The 21,953-nt window shown below is 36.5% G+C and overlaps 1 protein-coding gene across 27 annotated transcripts in view; it reads left to right on the forward strand.

Moving 5' to 3' along the window:
• Positions 1-6,778: 6,778 nt before the first annotated feature.
• Positions 6,779-21,953, forward strand: part of MEF2C (myocyte enhancer factor 2C) — a 165,015-nt gene continuing 149,840 nt past the window's right edge. For 16 of the 27 annotated variants that reach the window (XM_081054141.1, XM_081054168.1, XM_081054151.1 and 13 more), the window contains exon 1: positions 6,809-6,975. The gene's annotated coding sequence lies outside the window, so the exon portion shown is untranslated. Of the gene's footprint in view, positions 6,976-14,193; positions 14,280-21,953 lie in introns of all 27 variants that reach the window. The other 11 variants (XM_081054186.1, XM_081054150.1, XM_081054181.1 and 8 more) reach the window with 6 other exon arrangements.

Raw genomic sequence — 21,953 nt, forward strand, 5'->3', positions numbered from 1 at the left:
AAGCTTTATGTATTTGTTCGCTGCCCGTGTTGGACCTGTAGGCATGTGGTCTGAGGCTGGCTGCCATCAGTATTGGGCTTGGGGCAGCTTAGCAAAAGGCCCTGGGCCCCTCTAGGCCTGTTACCACCTCCCAGCTTCCCACAAGGCTCATCTGTTGAAAGAGCTCCCTTAGGTGCATAGGCTGGGCTGGTTGACCCAGCGTTGAGAGTGTCCATGACGATGTAGCATTATCTGGGTATGGTGGGGTTTCAGGGAGTCACAGGGTATGTGAATCACAGGGTATCCCTTAGTTTTTACAAAGTTAATGTAAAGTTGGTTCTTGCAACAGTGCCAGGCCAGTGGCCACTTCACAAAATGCCTTGAGAACAACACGGCCAACCACTGCTCCCCTCAGGCCCACAGATCCATAGTAGCTGCCCAGGAGAGGCTGCAGTACAAATTGTGGTTGGCTACCCACCATCAAAGGTTCTCCACACTGCTGTGGGCCTTCCACTGCTGTAAAAGGCTTCCACAGCTTGTGGGGTGGGGTTGGCCACCCAGGAGTTGAGAGTGCCACCGTGATGTAACACTAGCTGAGTGGGGAGGGGACCCAGGGTGTCACCAAGTTGGTGCACACACATGGATTTTATTATACCAGACCAATGCAGTCTCGATTTGGCCCTTTGGGGGAGGAGAAAAGATGGTACCCTCCTATGGGCTACACAAGATGCAGGCTCCACACAGGGACAATGGCAGCTGTCCCTCCAGTGCCCACCCCAATGCCACAAAACTCAGTCTTTCCCCACATGTCTCTGGAGCCTCTTGAGTTGCTGCCCCTCCACCAGAGCTCAGGTGAGTGTTTTCAAGATCAGTGAATCTGTGTGGGCCTTTTAAAAGGGTATCTGTGTTTCCAGCCACTTCCCATCTCACCGGGATGGATAGACAGAGTTCTCACTGACTTTCACTGCCAAATGTTGTGGGGACTCCTCTTCCAGGCACAGGGCCCCTTGGCTGAGGAGCCTGGTGTAGGGCTGGAACCCCTCCCTTTTCATAGGGAACCTTTCATCGAGGTGTCCCTCCCAGTGTTCACCTACTACCTATGGGTTTGGGGTCAGCTTGTTTCATGTCTCTACTCCTCCTCCCAGTTTCAATGTGGCTGCTTCTTTATATCCTTAGTTATTGGGGGGGTTCTGTTCACCTAGACTTCAGATGATTCTTGAGGTTGACTGTCCTGTAATTTATTTATAATTTTGATGTGATCCTGAGAGACAGCATTTACCTAATCCGCCATCTTCCCTAGTACTTCTTGGTTACTGTTTTGAGGGTTTCTTGGCAGTGGCACAGGGAAGGTAATCAAGAGAGGCAAACTGCCTGAGTTGAGGAAACAAAACTGAAAATATGGGAGAATAAGATGACTACCATTCACAGGACAGAGCACTTGGCAGAGAGCTGCTGCACAGAGAAAGAGCTTCTGAGATCTAGAGAGTCCCATTTAAGAATTTAGCAGTGTACTGATCTGGGCAAATGTGTGAGAAAACTACCCAAGGCTGGACATTCCTTAACCCTGAGGAATAAATCGATGTAAACAATGATTGATACCTTCTAACACCACAAATAATGAGAAAACCGGTGATCTTGCCCAGCCTCCTCCAAATGAATTTGGTCAAGTTCCTAGTCCTAATTACCAGTTAATAAGAAAGACATGGGACAGAGGAGTTTATTTAACAACTCCACAGGAATGTATCAGCAAATACAAACCATGGAAAGCTCTACAGTACAAACAATCCAGTTTCTTCAACAAATAAGGAAAAATAAATAGAAACCTTTAGATCAAAAGAAAAGAGAAATATCAACCAATTGCAATGCATGGATCTTATTTGTATTCTATTTCAAACAGTAAAAAGTATTCATAAAAATTGACTGGGAAAATTTGAATACTGATTGTATATTTTTGATAACAATAAGGAAATACTGAGTTTTTAGATACAGTTCATTTTTTAGATGTGGTTCATATTTTCAGTTAAAAAACAAGTCCTAATTTTTTAAAGATACCTCTGAAATATTAAAGGATGAAATAACGTCAGGTCAGGGATTGGCTTCAGAAAAATTTGGGGTGGAGTGGAGGGTAGAAATGAGGAAACAAAATTGCCCACGAGATGATAGTTATTAAAGGTAGGTAGAGTTGAATGGAAGTTCATTATGTTATTCTCTCTATTTTTTAATATGTTTGGAATTTTCATAATAAAAATTTAGATGAATGTTAAAGTACATAAATAATTACATAATAAATTGAAGCAGCGGTTAAAGATTCAGATGTCATGCTCTATGTTTCTGAATGAAAACTATTTCTCAGGATTTAGAGATACCAGAGATAACATTTACAAGGACAACGAAGACTGATTTGTAAGATTCCCTTAATGGAGACCACGTTTTCTCCACACAGGTCATTGGCTTTTAAGGATAGACATTTTTTCTGAAAATAGATCTGGCAGTACACGAGTGGTTGACTATCTAATTGAAGACATCAAAGGAGACCAGAAAACTGGGTCTATAAATGTGGTTGTTACTCCTTCCTGTTCTTCTAATAAGGCTAGGTTTATGAGAAGTCTAATAGAGCACATGGCTGCTATCCTTCCAAAAGCATCCTTGCAATACAACTCATCCAAATCAATTTTCCTGTTCGCTTATTGCTCTCAATTTTACTTTCCACTCACACTTTGTTTGTTTGTTTGTTTACTTGTTTGTTTGTTTTTGAGGTGAGGGAGAACAATCTTTGGAGATATCCAAAAATTTTTCTGGGGTCAAATAGTTTGTTAGAAGGTATGCTTTATCTAGAATCTGGTTGTTTTGCAGTAAGACAGACACTCAGAGTAGATTATCCAAGGTTCTGCCAAAAGAAAAAGAAAAAGTATCCTCTCTCTTAACTGATTTGAATCCTACCCATCCAAAAGGATATGGCCAAGTCCAATAAATGGAGTCCTAAAGAAGATGAGTGTTATATCTTCTACTTCCAAAAAATCTCTCATAGTCTCTAGTTCAGTATCCTACAAATAATCAATAACCCACGAAGTAAATTTTAAATTCTCAGTATATTTTTAGGTAATTATTATGTCTATAATATTACTGCACTAATAATATTCTCAAAATATCATCATGCATCCTAATGTTCACTTTTACTAAATGCCTGAAAAGGCCACAGGAGCAGATTTAAAACCTGATATGTGCTTTGGGAGCAGAATTAGCTTTGGGGAATCAAGGCTAGTGAGCATTTTTGTAGGCTGGTTACATTTTGCGAATTACTTGCAAGAATGTACTGCAGAAGTTGTAACTGAACTTTTCAAAATATTTATCACCACAGTAAGAACTTTTTTTAGTGTTTTTTGTTTTAGTCACAGTCTTGTTTGTAATGGCCATTTAAAAGTTGCTACCCCAGGCTTATAAAACAATGTTATAGTGTCTTCCCATTAACAATATTAAAAACATTCATCTCTGGGAAAATGTTATAAAGCAGTTCCACTGCAATGATCATTCAAATATTAAAGTAAATATAAAAATGATATTGTATGACACAATACCAACAGATTAGAAATTCTTTTCAAGAGAATATTTAAAATTCTGATGAAAGCAAAATAATAGTACAGTAGACACTAGTCATATGTGGCCTGTGTAAATTTGATTAAATTTAAACAAAATTCAAAATTTAGTTTCTCTATTGCACTACTCACATTTCAAGTGCTCAATAGCCACATGTGGCTATAGGTTATCATATTGGACAGTGCAGATATAGAACATATCCATCATCACAGAAAGTTCTATTCAATCATAATGGTCTTTGTTAGAGAGACCACTACTGATGAATGGATATGTAGATATTAATTTATTTCTATCAAGTCATTTTTCCTTTGTTATAGGAGGTTGAATTAAACCTATCAAATTTAAAAGACTTTTTTAGAAAATTTATATTATAAAGTAAAAAGTTAAAAATGTGCCACAATCATTGCAGTATAGATTTTCTTTATTCTCTCACTACGAGAAGAATGGAATTTCAAAAGATTCCATTTCCTCAAAATAGGGAATTATAGCATTAGCCAGTCTTCCCCTTCAATTTGCATTTTCTTTCTTTATAAAGATCTATTCTAACCATGCTCTGCTTCCAAGTTTACCCAACAATGGCCCAACCTTTATTTTGTGTCAAGGAATTCCTATTTTAGAGGGCAGTACTTCAGGCCTCTAGCTCCACACTTGAGAAATTTGTTACTAGCATAAAAAACTCACTTCCTAGCCAGGTCCTCCTACCAAGTGAGGAAGTTTTTTGTTACACCCTTCCAAAGTTCCAGCAAATTCCTTAGTCTAATACAACTTCTCATCTCCCGATTCAGAAAGATGCATTTTGTAACATATATAAAAAGACAGAAACATGGAAATGAATAAGCAATACAATTTGACATCCTCATGTAAGAAAGTGAAATGCTCCTGAAGTTAGACCTAAATATGAAGGTCAGCCTGGTCTAATACAGCAGAGAAACTGTGAGTGAGATCATCTCTACTATTTATGCTTAGAAAGGAACCATGGTGCAGAGGAAAGATAGAAATACAAGAGTAACAAAAGTAAATGAAAATAATATGAAAAACTTCCAAACCACAGGGCTAAACCAGTTGAATTTAAATGCAACTGCTGTAAACCTTGATGAAACATAAAATGTCTGTATTTAAAAAGACTAGATAAACCGGATAGTTGATCCAGATGACTAAAAAAAGATCTATAATTACATGAAAATACAGAGAATTTTAAGTATTTTCACAAAAAAGTAAAGAATAATGAATAATCATTTAGTATTGAAAATATTTTATTTTAAAAGTAGGTAGTACAACTATGAAAAAATAATAAAGTCCAGGTTTATAAATACTTAACAGAAAATTCCAAATATTTTAGAAATTGATCATTTTCCAGAATAACATTTTATTTGGAAACTAAATTTCCACAGCAGATTCCATAGTTCTAAAACTTAATTAGAACTTTGAAATTAGCTATTTAAAAAGTACATTCATTTGGGGCAGGGGGGAAAAAAAAGAAAAGAATATACCAACTTTCCAACCTTTTCTACAGATTTTTGCATCTTGGAAATTACACTTGCCTTCAAGATTCTTTGCATTGTTTAAATTTGTAACCTCATCTCTTTGCTCATTTGCTCACTCCCCAAGCAAGTCTAAAACCCAATAAATTGCTATAAATGTTTACCAATAAAATATTATTTTCCAAGCTGTTTTTCTTAATTTTTAAAACCTAAAGAGTTTTATTACAATTAGGTAACTATTCTTGGCACAAGGCCTCTGAAACATTGTTTCTCAGACACTAATGGGTCTTGGAAAAGTTTGAAACTCTCAATTCATTAGGACTTTGAGTAGCTGTTTTGTATCTAAGAATGAGAATTGATGGAGAGTTTGGAACTAAACACATAATTTTATGAAATATGATGAAAACATAAGCATTTTGTTATGACGCACATAACAATCAAGAACCTGTTTCTTTTTAGCTAACTCCTAAAAAGTACCTCCTGTATAATTATTAAATAAAAACACTCACTTATTCAGTACTCAGCTAGCTTTTAAACTCTGAATAAGAGAAGTACACACTGAGAGAGGTACTTACATGGTTTCCTTGGATACTGGATGATGCCATTCAGGTCTATGTTTTTATCTGAAAGTGGTGCCCTGTGGAGAAATGAGGCTTGGTGAGTGGCTGTTTATACATAGTAAGTAAATAGGAACTTTGTTTATTTTTACAAAGCATTTTTTTTATTTTGACCCAGATTTCTTTTTCTCATCACACCCAACCCTTGTAAGTAGCAATAATATGGTAGAACAGGTACTTTGCACAACTCTTTTTAACACCACTTAGGAAATTGTAATTATTAAAGAGAAGTTCAAAATGCTTTAGCTAAGCACATTACTCCTTGGGCTGCTTAAATATCTTGACTACTATATTTATGTCAAACATATAAATGAACACTGCCTGCCTCTATTTTCCTTCAAAAGGAATTGTTCTCAAACCATCAGTAACGAAATTAATGTTTAAAAAATTCACATAAATGATAAATGTCCTTACCTTAATCAAAGAGTAGGAGAATGCTAGCTTTAGCCAGCTCCTAAACACCCACAGACATTAGCTGCCATTTTAAATGTTGTAGTGGGATCCTAGATTCCCAATAGTTTAAGTGCTATGAGCATACAATTTTGACATTCAGTCTCTCAGAACTACATGCTTTCTAATTTTGGTAGCGTGATTAATCCCTCTTATGTGATAAGTTTTAACCTTCTAATATTTCTTTGGATCCAAAGGAACAAATGAGCTACAGCAAAGAATGGCAACTAACTTGAATGCTTAACACAATTTAATAACCTGAAATGAAGGAAGTGTATGATATGTTTCCATTAAAAAGTTTCCAGCCACAATTAATTGAACAAAAACTTGTCTTGTTCCAAGATTATTCTTGGAAATGTAATTTTGAAGTCTGTGTGAAATAAGGAAACTTACTTTTTTACCATGTGAAAGCAATCTCATTTTTTTAGGAATGATTTTTGGATAGACTTCCGATTTGATATTTTCCATTTGAACTAGCAGTCTAGGGGCTTGCAAGGGGGGGAGGGGAGGGAAGCAGTCCTGTGTTCTTTTGCCAGCACTGACAAAGGTCTGGTTGTCAGTGATACCTTTACAGCTAAATTTACTCCAGAGTGACAGGAACAGGTGCACCTCGGCCTGCCAGACACTTGTGCACAGGGATCACGCATCTTACGGCTTGACGATCAAGGGGGGAAAGCCTGGGTCTTCATAGAAAAGGAGAGGAGGCAAGCGCAGCCCAAACTGGGGGGTTTCTCTTCAAAGCCAGCTGGTCTGGCTTTATTCTACAGGAATTTTTTTACCTGTCAGAGTTTGGACAACAAAGCCCTCAGCAGGTGCTGACGGGTACAACTTCCTGGAGAAGCAGAAAGGCACTGGTGAGTTTCAATTGCCAAAATATATTTTTTAATTTCTAAAAGTTTATTTTCTTATCTTAGAAGAGGCACTGCTGAGGTACCTACATTCAGAAAGCTAATGAGACCATTGGAATCAGAGCCACCTAACTCAACAATGTGTTTACCTGGTGTAGAAAGTAGAGCAGTTACCATTTGACAATTTTCTGGATTTTTTTTTTAAAGTTTTTTTAAAGGAAATATTTTATATTTTAATGTTGGTCTCTTTCATTGCTATCTTCAATATCTAAAAGATGAGAATTAATTACATATATGATATTAAATTATTTAAATAAACACATAAATATCATTTCTTTATTCTGTCATCATCTATTCCGAATAAAATGTTATTTTTCAATAAATCTCCAAATAAAAATGTAAAACGGTACATGCTCTTTTCAAATGTTTCATGTGCTAGTATTTTTTATGTGTTCATGTGACAGGAATGTGATTAGAGAAAATACGAAATTGATTTTTTTAATACATTTTTAAAATGTATCATACAGAATATTTCATAATTAAAAGTGGCAACATTTTCTCATTACTTTACAAAGAGTTTCCTTAGAGAAAAATCTTTGGAATAAACAACCAAGGCAGTACTAAAGCATGTTTTTACGTCATTGATTTCCAAAATTAGTACATTTATATATTTGGTATTTTTATTTTGTGAAATCAAAAGTTTAGGCAAAAATATTTTTTTCGGAATAGGATTTTAATTAATGCAAAACATGGAAAAACGAAACCACATGTTAGGATATATTTTTAAAAAGTGATTCTATTTCAAGGACTCATTCTTTTAACTATGCTTCACAGCATTTCTCTACAAATTGTTGTATTATAGCAAATTGAAAACATTTATTTAAGCAAGTAAGGAGCTCAAAGCTAGGGACTATACATCGTAAACATATGAAACCATTTTAATAACCAAATTCAATATTCACAAGCAACATGGGCTAATGCATGTAAAACACACACAGCATACATTGATCAAGAATGCTATAAATTATTATGTATAAAATCAATTTTCTGGGCTGCGGGGGGTAGAATTGGTGCTTAAGAAGAGAAAGGCCCCTACCAATATAAATTACTAATATTATGAAGCAATTATTTTATTCTGATGATCCCATCAATAATTTTCAATCTACATGTTTAATACATAGTTGTATAGTCAGAAAATAAGATCTGTCTTTGTTAAATGACCACTATATCTGAAACAATTTTCAAATCAATGCTGACACAGATATTCCACCAATTTTTAAGTATCATACTCTTTTAGTATGACTTAATTGCTATTTAAAATTATGAAATATTTGTGGTTTTAAAAAACTACCAGAAATGATCCAACCAAAAAGAAAAAAATCTTAATATTTTAAAAACATACTATTATCTACATTTTAATGGACCCATATTTTAAAAAATTAAAACCCAAATCTGATTTTCTTTATAAATGATTACATGTAGAATATGGTTCAGGAAATCAAAGCATATTTTACTTTTAAAAAGGAATATATTGTGGTTTCAAGCTACTATTTTTGTGTGATATTTTTCTTCATTATATTGATTCTGGCACCTGAATAACCATGCTCACTAAATTTTTTAGATAACTTCATTAGTCCTTTAAAGAATGAGTATGTACCCCATGTACTTGATGATTTCTTTTTATTTATCTGGTCAGTTAAACACTATATTCCTAAAGAATCAGATCACTCACTTTTAGATATAACTAATTACTGCAAAACTGAACATACACTCAATTTCGGAAGTACATTTCTGTGCATTACTATCAGCTATAATTATTATACTGTTTGTCATTAACACCAAGTATAAACAGTACAAAAGCTTCTTCCAAACTATTTTTATGACACTTGTGCATTATTAAAGTATGACTGGACCTATTTGTAACCATGTTAGGTATAGCCCAAGTATTTCTAAATAACTAAAGTTTATGATTTTAACCACACCCTGAATTGTGACTTAACCTAAAATTCCATGATTGTTTTCTTTTAATTATGAGAAGCTTTAATCCCTAGTTTGACACGTAGCTACATGTTTGTCCTTCTCTGACATACTTTCAATTTTCATGTCTGGAAAATACCTATGCCAACTCTCTCAATGTATGGGAACCGTTTCTTTTAATAAGTCCTAGTCAGAAATTGTGGATTAAAGTTGCAGTAACTCGTATGTTCCCCAAAAGGTTAATTTGGAAACCTATGCACTTTAAGCATTATTTACAATACATCTTCATATCTTAAGGACAGCTTATTTATAGTGGAGAACATATAATTATTCTCCTAATTTGGAAAAACATTTGAAAAACATTTTGTTTATCTTATGTATTCATAAGGACAATCTTGACTCTCCAGCAACTAACTTCAGTAAATTATATTGTGAACATCAATCTGTTTAATTTCAGGACATCAGATTTTCCAGCTAAAATGTTTTTTCTTATAGGTATTTAAAGAAACAAAAGTATTTTGGCAGCTTTATGTGTGTCTCCTCATTAACCAGCCACCTGACTGACAGCTGTCAACTGTCCTTGGGCCAAATGTAACCCAGTAAAGATAAAAATTACATATTACTCATCCCTGTTGATAATACCTGGTGCCAGTATGTTTTCAAATAGGAAAATAGGAATAATTAGGCTGTATGTATAAAGAAGTAAAAGGGAAGTCATTTCAACCACCTACCATTCCTCCTTTGTCATTAACTTATTTCTCCTTCTTTATTTATCCCACTTCTCTTCATGTCCATATCTCTCACCTACAAAGAGTTAATTTCCTTAAAGGAAATTCAGATGTATGTAACAAGTGTAGGTCCCTGAAAATACTGGGCAGCCAAGTAATGAAACCCATACGTTTCTTTCAATCAAATCTTCTTTTGAGCTCATGAAACCTTTGAGTTGTGGGAAAGTCTTTGAAGCTTTCTACTACTCATTTTAAAGAAAATGAAACAGAAGCACAAAAATGAAATTTACCCAAGGTAACCAACATAAAGATGTAGATGGAGACTTGGGTCTGTCTCCCAAATTCAAATCCAGTGATTTTTTTTCTATTAGTCTTTAAACATATGGACTATCAAACTATAAGTAAAATTAATGAAAAATTAATTGTGAGTTACATTCCTTTGGAGAACTGTTTTCAGTCACCAAACTTAATACCTTGTTAAAGAAATAAACAATTTTATCAGAGCATATTAAAATGTAGTTTTTAAAAAGAGTATAAACACATAAAAATATCTAAAGTATAAATTCTGTTTTTGATTCTCTTTACCATTTAAACTGATTTGCAAACTGAAAATATTTATAGTGTATGTGAAATAGCAGAAATTAAAAAAATCAGTGGCAATATATATTTTTAGAAGATGAATGCAGAAATGAAAAGTGGAGGTTGAAATTTTTTGGAAATATTAGGGGATAATTAAAAATATCAAATATATCAAAGCATAAGCATATGTATAATACTCAAGAGCAATATATTCACAGTTCATATAACTGACTCAACAACTTCTGTGTATTTGTGTGTGTGTGTGGGGGGGTGTGGTTGTGTGTATAATTACCAAACCTCTCTGAACCCCAAAGGCCTCATCAGCAAATGCTTCCTAACAGCTCAGAAATTCTATGACTCAATAATCCTGTGTTAATATAAGTATCTTAGAACATTTATTCATATAATTGTTAATTATATGAATATTTTATATTGCTATAATTTGTCAATAATTCTATATACAACATACTGATTCAGTCAAGGTCATGAAAGTATACTGAAACTAAATACTCAATTATTTTGGGACCCTCCCGAAAAGAAAGGAGATATCTACCTTGTTCTAAATTTTAAAGAATTTATCTTAAATGACTGGACCTACTGGTAACAAATACTGGGCTTTGCAGCAGTATTTGTTTAGAAACCCAGACATGCAAATTAATTTTAAAAAAGAGAGAGGGAGCTTAAAACATTGATATAGGGCATGGAAGGAAATTGTGAATAGGGTTTCCCTGCAAGAGATTGGTCTAAAATGATCTCCAACAGCTCTATGATCCCATTCAGCAACTAAATTGTATATCTAAATGTATTTGCTTATTCCATTATATTTAGTCCAAACCAATAATAGTTATTAATCATTGTAATAACTTGTATGGTGCCAGGTGGGTGCTAGACTTATGGGGGAGGGAGGGAACTACTTTGTGAATTATATAAATGTCTAACCACTATGCTGTATACCTGAAACTAATATAAAATAATATTGAATACCAATTGTAATTGAAAAGAAATTAATTTTAAAACATTAGTTATTAATCTGCAAACCAGTTAACAATACACAACAACAGCATGAAAATCAACTGCAAGCAAAATAATCAGTACATAGTATCCATTGCTAACAAATGCGAAAGACAGGTGTCAAAACAAAATATACAGAATCACAAGACTTTCTTTTTTTTTTCCTTTCAAAAAATTCAACTGTCTCCCTGCATTTCAAAGGGGTGTTAGTGAATGACTTGTCCCTCATTGGTCTTTGAAAGATCATAAATGGTTTCTCTTTAGAGCTGAAGACTGCTGCCCAAATAGCACCAGAGCAGAAGTAGGCAGCTCGAGTCGTAGTCTGTTGCACTGCTTAGTAATTTTGTGATTGGAAACAAGTCATGTAACCTCTGTGAGGCTACAGAATGGATGAGACTCTTTTGGGCTTTGTGTCAATCATAGGAAAGGAAGTTGTAGTTATCCAATAGAGGTGATTCCTCTGCTTAGTGTGAACTTCCAAAAGGATCCTAGACCATATTGGTGAGTTCCTGTTTACAATGGCATGCCCTGCACACTCCTTATTGCTATATGTAGCCCACCATGTCGGCATTTCAAATAATTAAAACTAACACCAGTATTCAGCCTGTGAAATCAGTGGGCCAAACAAAATCACTCTGCAACACATTCCCAACCAGCTGGCCATATTTTTCCCACTTGGGTACTCTGGTAACAAAACATTCAAGGTCTCACCCTCGAAATTATATTACCACACATAGCTTTGAACTTTTCAGTATGCTCTATAGGGCTGAGTTGACACAAAGGACTTAATGGTCACTTGATGTTTTTAGTTCTATAAAATGGGAGAAAATTTTTTTAATGAAAAATTGAAAAAAAAAAAATTTACCATGGTCACTGCTGTAAATAAGCCAACCTGAGAATGTGTTTGTGTCAGTAAAACATTGTAACAAGAAACAGGCATATCAGAGAACCCCTAATCTGAAGTGTTAAAAATATCTGGGTCCAAAAGAGGTTAATGGCAGCAGCTGGGTATGGAGAGAGATTAAAAGGCTGGTAATATGGATCACCGTTTTGCCTGGGAGGGCCATGTTATGAAGGCCCTTCATGATTGCTCAGCAGACAGAGGTAATTACCAAGATCATAAGGAACATTCGTATTGATTGAAAGTCTCTTTAGTGAAAAGCCACAGCTCTCAAGTGATCAGAACAGTGCTAGTCCCGGTTGCAAGAAATCTAGGCACACATGCAGTTGGCAGTCATGGAAGCGTGAACTCGTCTGTCGGTCACTAACAGTAGGTACCTGGGTCTGAAGCCCATTTTGTAAGTTTTGCTGAGATACCAGGATCCAAGGAACATTATTCCATCCAAGAAAAGAGTTACTCCTCAGAAAAGTAAAGATGAGGAATTGTACAGAGCTTTGAGAGAATTAGATCCCCATACTGATTAATCAGTTTTCTAATTAAGTGGGCAGAATATGTGTGGTATGTCTATTTTGCTTGTTTACAACATGAACCAAGACAGGCAATGGAAAGATTCATATCAATTTGAACTCTCATTCTTACTATTTTAAAAGGCTTTCACTAATTTAAAAGTTCCATAAAACGTGTTAAGATTAGTTGAGAGAACAGGAATGAATACAATAGAGAAAAGTCAAGGTTATGGAATTAGAAGGTCTTCACAGATCTTGTGTTTACTCTTACCTTAAGGCAGTGGCTTGCAAACAAAATGTACATGAGAAACATCTGAAGAGCTAGTGAAAATAGAGATTTCTGAGACTGTGGGTCAGTGGGCCTGAAGTGGGGCCCAGGAATCTGGGTGAATTTGAGGTACTGTGATAAACTCTTCTCTGCACTACATTGGTGAGTCCCCACACGACCCTTTTCTTTAAGAGGTTGGTTCTCCTCTATGACAGTAAGAAAATGAGCACTTAAGTAGTTCATTTATTTTAATTATTTTCATGTGGGTTGGTAAATGATAAGGTTCACCCAATACTACTGATAAACCAAAAATCATTCTCAAGTTCTACTTTGAACACTGGCTAATACAGCTTGAAATATGAAAAGTGGCTTGATGGCTCTTTAGGAACGTCATAATGAAACAGCACAGACAGTGCTTATTATGAGAAGTAGGTATGCATACACATTCAAGTTTTAAAATATTCAATTAATCATTACTGACCTAGAGTTTAAGAAGTTATAGCCTACCACTAATTTAAGGGAAACCACCGGCTTTATTCTCCTGTGTGCAAGTTATTTTGTAGCCTTAGGCTACTCAAATTAGAATCTCATAGCTACATAAGGGTGAGGTGCGAATGTGTGGATGGATAAACATAATTCCTTTGCCAATACTAGACAAACAACTCAGCACATTCCTTATTCACTGTGAGTTCATCATTATTATAATCAGAATAATTATAACGATTAATAACAAAAGTAATCATAGAAACCCTTCTATGGCTATATTGTCTATAGCATACATCAATTGTTGAGAAATAAGTGAATCAGATAAATAGAAAACTATTAGAAAAATAATAGAAAACTATTATTAATATCCTATGGTCTAAAACAAAGTAACTTTCCAAAGCAATGAAAAAACTGAATGTTAATAACCAGTTGTGTGTGTGTGTGTGTGTGTGTGTGTGTGTGTGTAACTTTACTGAGTTTACAATTTAAAATAAAATAATTTACAACTGAAGATGAAGAGATGGAGCAGAAAAGATGAAGGAAGAAGGAAAAAAGAAGGAAATGGAAAAGATGGGGGTAAATCTATTGATTGGCTATTGCTAAAGGGGATCAAAAGGAGCAAGAAAATTCTATAATATTTCTTACCCCTCTAAGTAGTATTCAAAATTTTTGACTTAGAATTGTATTCCTTCATTTCTGAATCTCTTCAGAGTGATGATTGTTAATACAAAGTGCATTTCACTTGATATGGATCCTCTGTATTTACAGGTTTAATGCTCTACAAAGTTGGGAAATATTTATGTGTCCCGTCTTTGCACACAGGAAGATGTTTTATCACTGATTTCATACAGGAGGTATGCATTTTGCCCTCCAATCCTGAACCTCTACCCAACTCTAACAAATTCTTCCCTTCATCCAGGAAACAACACATCTTGTCCCCACAGGATTCGTATATTTTCTTCAAGATGTGTCTGGAAAAAATAACTAATTATACTACCTCTGGTGGCTTTGGGGAGTTAGAAGGGAGTACACACAAGGTGAGACCAAGTGACAACATGATAGCTATGGCACAAAGAACATGTAGCAACTGTGTGCCTCCTATGAAGAGGAAATAGAGACTGGAGCAACAGGTTCTGAAGTGTACTATATTTTAAAAAAACAAGTAGACAAATTTTCAAGGAGCATCATGACATTTTGCTGATAGAGAGCTCATATTCCAATCCCAGCCTTTTAAAAAACAGTAGTATTTCTTCTTCAAGGAAGAGCCAGGCTTCCCATTGACTTGCACCCAGGGCTCACCTACATGTTGGCTGTGGGTGGGAATGACTGTAGGTGGGAGGGACTGAGACATGGGGTCTCCTCCCTAAATCATCCCTTGACCAACACAGCGGAGAATTTGTGTAGTCATGGAGACTCCTTTGGATGATGAACTCTTTGCAGAAAACTTTTGAAGAAAAGTTCATTTAAAGGAGTAAAAGTTCATGCTGTGTCATGAAGTTTAGGGAGTGGCTCCTCTGGCAGAACATAATCCAGGAGAATTCTGGAACATAAAAGGCTGCTGAGGAATGAAAGGACTCTGTGGGCCACGTCAATGAAAGGCTGTGAGGAGATAGGGATACTCAAAGAAACAGACAATGTAACTATTGATTTTGAAAATAATAATTGTAAGTTTGCCAAAGCTTGTCTTTGTATCACGAACTTCCCTACAATCACCTTCAACTTGTCCTTCTTTTACTCTGGCATGCTCAATTTACTCAGCTGATACAATTTTACCTATACCACATAGATACTATTGATGTAAATGGACTTTAAAACTCAGATTTAATGGGAAGCCACTCATTCTACATATTTATGCTAAGGTTCTTTATATTTAAGTGTAAGATTATGGAATCAATAAGCAATTTAGAAGATGTCTGATGTAACTAAAAAATAAGATATTCTGAGCAAATGGACATCTAATTATTTTAGTAAGTCTGATAAAATCAAATATGGATACAAATGAGAAGTTTCTCTGAAAAGAATAGTATATGGAACAGACATGGGTAATATAAATTGGCAATCCCAAAATGTAAGACTTCTTGGTATAATATATATTGATTTAAGCAACATATTATCATAAGTATGTTTTTATTTATTTCAAATATAAAATGCCCTATTATGAAATAAAAGCTGCTTTGAAGTATGAACACTCTTTCTAAAATATTGTTAGATAACTGAGACATTGAGATGTTTTTCGGGAAAATTAGTCCTTTAAAGTGAAATATACAGATGCAACATGATACAGTGTAACAATGCAATATACAGATGACGTATCATAGAACGGTACACTTGAACTCTATATGATTTTATTAATCAAAGTCACCCCAATAAATTTAAAATTAAAAAAAAAATTATCAGACCTTTTATGAGTGTTACTAAAATGTCTCAAAGGCTACACGTTTGTATCAGGGATACCCTTGAAATTCTCCCTTTGTATCTGCAATTAGAGTCAATCTGTGAGCATTATCAAATAACCTGCTACTCTGTAGTCGCATCAAAGCTTTTGTCAAGCACCTTCTTTACTACATTTGGTTTGGATTTAGTTTCAGCAACAAGTTCATCCTTAGTGGTAAAGATGTGGCAGCTCTAAGACTGGTCTTACGACTGCACGGCAGATTCCAAGGAGACTTGACTTGCGCAAAGACAACATTACTGAAATAGGCAAATAACTTCCTCACGTGTCTATCTTGAAGAAGAAGACACACATTTAGACGTGTATTTCTGCAATATTTTCTGGTGGGAAAAAAAATATTGATTATATCATTACCTGCTCTCAGCATCCCTGTAAGTGAGCAAAGGTTAGGAGTACAGGGAAGCAATGCGGCATCATAACTAAGGGCATCTATTGGAAACAAACAAACCTGGTTTCTTGTCCTTTGTCTGGCCCTTCTGAGCTATGTGATCCAGGGCTGGTAATATCGCCTCTCTAAGCTTTAGTTTTTAAAATCTGTAAAATGGGGAGAATAGTAGTACCTCTCTGAAAGGCTGTTGCTTTGATAAGAAGAAATAAAGTTTATAAAGCACTTAACACAACACAATTAATTAAAGCAGTTAATACAACAACAACAAATAGTGAACATTAAATGTTAGGCACTTTGAACTTACTTATTTCAACCCACATTCTATCAAATATAATAATATTATTTTTGCACATTTACTACAAATATCATTGCATTACAAATATATCATTGATATAGAAATATTTAACTACAAATTTAGTTTTAAAAAATCATCTACAGGAATCCAGACATCTTTGGTCTGGGTTCTTGATTCAGTGAATTAGTATACACTAGTAAAACAAACCAATTTTAATCACTGACTTAAATTTAAGTTTTGTTACATTTTACTTTTAATTCTCCATATACCAAAATAATTTAGAGACTTCATCCCAAATAATAAAATTTAATTTTCTTTCTTCCTAGTAAATTAGAATATGGATATATTTACATATCTCCTTATTTTTAAATCTAGTATGTATTGAAAGCATATAAATATATGCATGATCTTGCCTTCTTGAAAAATTAAATTTTTATATTATTTTGCTTGGTTTAAAATTTTAGATTACACATAAGATATTTTTTAAATAATCGTGTAAGTTCTTGGCTAAATTAAATACATACAATCATTTGGAAAATTACTTAGAGAGATAGAGGAAACACAGTACATTTTGCAATGTGGTAGCTTTGTTCTCTCCTTTCTAGACTACTTCATCTTACTTAACTTGGTGTTCATAATGAGGAGAGTTGGTGTGAATACCAAATATAGGAATCACACACATTCCAAGTGGGACTTTATTAAAACCAAAAATGCAAGATGTCTATGGCTTCTGTTTTTCAAGAAGTGGCAAATAGTCCCTAGACATAGCTGTGATGTTGATCATGTGTCCAACAGAGAACCACTTCTAGGTCCCTCTTGCAGAGAATGCTCCATTAGGCATTTCACGGCTCCCCCTTCCCAGCAGGCCATTGCCCAGCCTCGTTGCCATAGATGGCCATCAGACATTTGGAATGACATCAGGAGATAATCTGAGCAGACTCTGCCCTAAAGAATTCAAGCTAGCAGGAGACTGAAGATATCAATGTCTTCTTGGCTGACAACAGCATTCCAAAGGTCAACCAGGGTGAAAAGAGGATGGACTTGGAGTTTCCAGTGCCTTTTCAACAACCAAGCAGCTAACAAGTATAAGGAAGCATCTCTCAAGAAAATAATAATGATATTAAATAAAGACAAAGGAAGCCTGAAAGTATCCTGAAGTTACGACGGCTCTGAAAGGGAAATAAGGCAACCTCTACCTATTAGATCAGGGAATTTTAGGATTGAAGAGATCTCTACCTCTTAAAGGTAAAACTCACAAACAGTTCTCATCCTGAACCAATTACAAGCCCTCTGACAACCTACTTCTGCAACTTCTGCTGTGACAGCCCACTATGGGCAAATATGTGACTTAATAATATAGAAGAATTTCTTTGCAGGAGAATAAGAATGGCTTTTACTGCAGTTTACCACTTTCCCAGCCCTGTGCTTTACATTGAATAGCTTGTTGAATCCTCATAACAAAGGTTTGAGGGTAGCACTTTATGATCCACATTGTATAGATGAAGAAATGAGACAAACGAAGGGTCAGTAACTTGTGCATAATCACATAGTTACCATGTGTTAGAGACAACTGGTTTTTGGCCACATATCCTCTTAGTCAGACCAGCCTTTTCAACAGTAAGCCATAGAGAGACTGAGGCCTTCTAGTACATATGCCTTGAAGAATTAAAAGATTTTTCTCTTAGGTTATTAGATTTCAGGGAGAATGGGAAGAATCCTTCATACCTTGAACCATATGCAAATGGTAAATTAGTAAGAGAAGTAAAGACGATAATTTAAATATGCATCAGCTCGGGAGAGGTGTGAGCTTTAAAAGACATTTTATGGTTATTGTTTTAAAATGATTTATTATTCATGAGTCCTCCTATCTGAAAACTTAGGGGTCCTTCACTAAGGGTTAACTTACAAGCTAATTCCCATAAATGGCCAGAATTAATACCAACATTTCACCCCTAAATAATAAGAAGAAATATAGGGGATGATCATGGCAAAAACCAACTACCCAAACAAGCCAAAATATTGAAGTTAGAAAGTTAATGTTATGTCTCTAAATCTTTATGATGTATTCTGTTACCTTGTATGTCTCAGGTAGTATAATTTGTAAATAAGTTTTGTTCATGTTATTAACGTAATATCAGGCAAAGACATAATCAATGTATCTTATATCTTCATAGAATTTGAAGATTATGCTTTGCTAACAATTCTCCCCTGTGTAACACCTTGCCTCCCTGACCTTGAGAGTGCTTTTTAGCTCTTACTTTAAAAGAGTAATTCCATTTCCTCAGAATTTTTTAAGTATAAGTAAGCACAACGTTATCCCAATTAGTCTCTTCAAAAAGGCATTATTTGAATCTGTGACACTACCAATAATACATTTTTAGTTTGGGAGACAGTATGATTCCCCATACACCTGATTCTTTATTAAATGGAATTTCTTCCTGGAGGAATGCTTAGAAGTATTTTCCCTTGTAGAACGGTTTCCTTTCTAAAATTTTCTGTCAGGTCACCTTTTTGTGAAGTTAATTTGCCTAGCCAACCCCAGGCCCTGGGGCTGGCAGAAAGGTGCATTGGTCTGGCACAAAGTGTGCTAGACGCTGTCAGGTGACCTTAACTTCTTTACAAATTTATGACATGATTTTGGGGTGCATCTCTTAACTGCCCTGGGCCCAACTTTCCTTCCTTGTAAAAAATTAGGTGCTTCTGTTAAGTGTTTCCTAGTATTTCTTCCAGCAGGAGGATACTGAAATTCTGGCTTTAAAACTTTTCACACTAGTGACAAGAAATGCAAATACCAGTGTCCTAAAATTTAGATGGTATCATAAAACAGGTTATTTCTTTCTCTTTTTTTAACCAGCATTCATTCTATTCCAATAGAACTTTATGCAAAGGGGAAACGTTCAACACTTCCCAGTCAAAAACCTGAAATGTGACTAGTGTTAACTAAGGAACTTAATTTTAAATTTGGTTTTAATTAATTTAAACTTAAAAAGCCACATGCGGCTACCTGCTATAACCTAGGTAGCAGCTTAAAGCTTTGAGAACATGACAATATAAACATTTTACACCTTTGATTTATTCAGCCGAATGCTCTAGAATGCCTTTGGAGCATTGATCTTTCCACCACGCTTGGTGCCCTTGGTACAACTCCACACACAGATCAAAGAACAGCACATGCATTTGCATTTCGTGATGGCATGTTTGCAAGAGACCCCGATACTACTCTAGCGTGCTAAAAAATAGAGAGGGATGAAAGGAGAAAGGAAGTTTGGGGGGAGTTGTGTGTTTTCTCCCTAGTGTCCCATTTCTTGTTGTTTGTGGCCTTTCCTTAGCCAAGACGCGCACATCCACCGAGACAGCTTAACGACTAGAACCACGGTTTGGCTGTTAGCTTTTGAAATAACCCTATAGAGCCTGAAAGCTTGGGCTGTAACATCCAGCTCCGGGACGCAGTCCTTCTTTATTCCTCTGTCAGGTGAAAAACCAGTCTGCCTGGTGTGGGACTGGGGCGGCAGCCCGACCTGAGCGTGCCAGTCTCCCTCTCTCAGGCTCGCAAAATGCTCGGAGCACCCCGAGAAGCTTGTGCCTCCGGACCCGAACCGCGTGCCAGCGCTTTGTGCACGGTGCGTGGGTGAGTTCACTGTGTGCGTCGCTCGGAGCTCATTCCCAGCTCTTTGGGGTCGTCTTTCGCCAACCTAGGGTAAATATCCCCAAGATCCACAAACTGGACCAGCAGGACGATCCCCCTGACACCACCACCGCCCCAAACCACCAACGTTGCGTCCTCCTCCGTTCCCCAGAGCCCACCACGCGGCCTCTTTGCTAAGCCACCGGCCGCTTTCCCCCCAGCCCTGAAATCCCGCCTCTAGACACAACCTGGCATATCCGCTGCCAAGACAGCAACGCCCCCCCACCCCCGCCCCACGCCCGCCTTCTGCGCATCCAGGCCCAGCAGGTCCCCAGAAGGGCCCCACGCCCGCCTCCTCCTGCCCGTGGCGCACGCACGTGGCGCACTCACCCCCTACGAGCTGCCTCGGAGCTCTAGAAACGCTCCCTTGAGGGAGCCCCCGCCCCTCAGCTCTGTCCGCACGGAGGAAAGTGGGTGAGGGGAAGCGGCGCGGTGTAGAGAAAGGAGTATAGAGGTGGTGAGAGCAGTGTTGAGGGGAGGACCGGCAATAATTGAATGGCGTTGGGCTGTCGCGCCTCTCTGAACGCCCAGCCAGTGCGGATTCACTTTCCACACAAATCATCCGGAGGGATTGTTGCTGCCTGCAATCAATAACTCATCGGAGTGAGCTGCTGAAATCAGAGGCGTCCCCCGTCTGGGTCTTTAAGGGGCCGTCCCGACTGAATCCCAGCCCTCTGCTTTCCAGACAAAGAAGTGGGCACCAAAACGCAGGAAGAGATTTTTCACCCCTACCCCCATCCCGATCCCGGGTAAAGATCTTTAAAAATTAAAGGACACACACGTAGAGAGGTATTTAGAAGAAATAGTTAAAAGGGGATGTGTGAAAATCCATTCTTTGAATTGAAGGTTTCGGTGTGATATTTCAAGAAATGGGATAGAATCAATGTTCCAAAGAACATTTAATTTAGTAAGTAAAGGTAAAGTCCATTAAATTTAGCCATGCATATGGATACTTTTTATCGCAAGCAAATTACTGATCCATCCTTATTTGGGCACCCTGATCCAGGATAAGGAAGAAATGTATAATTTGTGGTGGCATTTTTAAAAGCCTTAACATATCTTTCAGACGTTGTTTCATGACGATTGCATTTCTATAAGGTGAAAAGGCCCTGGGAGATGTGTGTTCTGATCCCCACGTAATAGACTGTTAAAACCAAGCAGAGCTGGGAGAAAGGGAATTCACCAGGTCACTTGGTACTGACTGCTAGTCACCAAGTTGAGAGGAACTCACTGTGGGCCTTAGCCTAAAAGACTAAACTCAGCTAACACCCCTAAATAAAAGTGGCCAAAATTCTTCATTTCTCCTTGACTCAAAAGCAACTTATAAATAAAAGCAAATCTTAAGGACGTCAAACCAAATATAGAGATTTCATAAATCTTAACGACTCTTTACTATGAAAAGTCTTACTAGTACAAATGAGAGAAGGAATATTGACCAGCATGGTCAGATAGGTCTCAACGTTGGGAGGACTGGACCCATTCTGAAGCCAAGGGAAAAGTTCGTTTGTGTTCTCAAAGTCATAGAAAGGCAGCTTCAAACAGATTAGAACACAGGGCATTTGTGCTCAGTACAGTTAGACAGTGCTTGGAAGGTATCTGGCAGTAGCATTCGTAGAGGGTCCTGAATTCACATCACTAATCCCAAACTATTTTAAATTTGCCTTTGGGCAATGCATAAAAGATGCTGCCCTTTCAGCAACTTCAGTAT

The sequence above is a fragment of the Rhinolophus hipposideros genome (assembly GCF_964194185.1).
Source record: "Rhinolophus hipposideros genome assembly, chromosome: 7".
NCBI lineage: Eukaryota > Metazoa > Chordata > Mammalia > Chiroptera > Rhinolophidae > Rhinolophus > Rhinolophus hipposideros.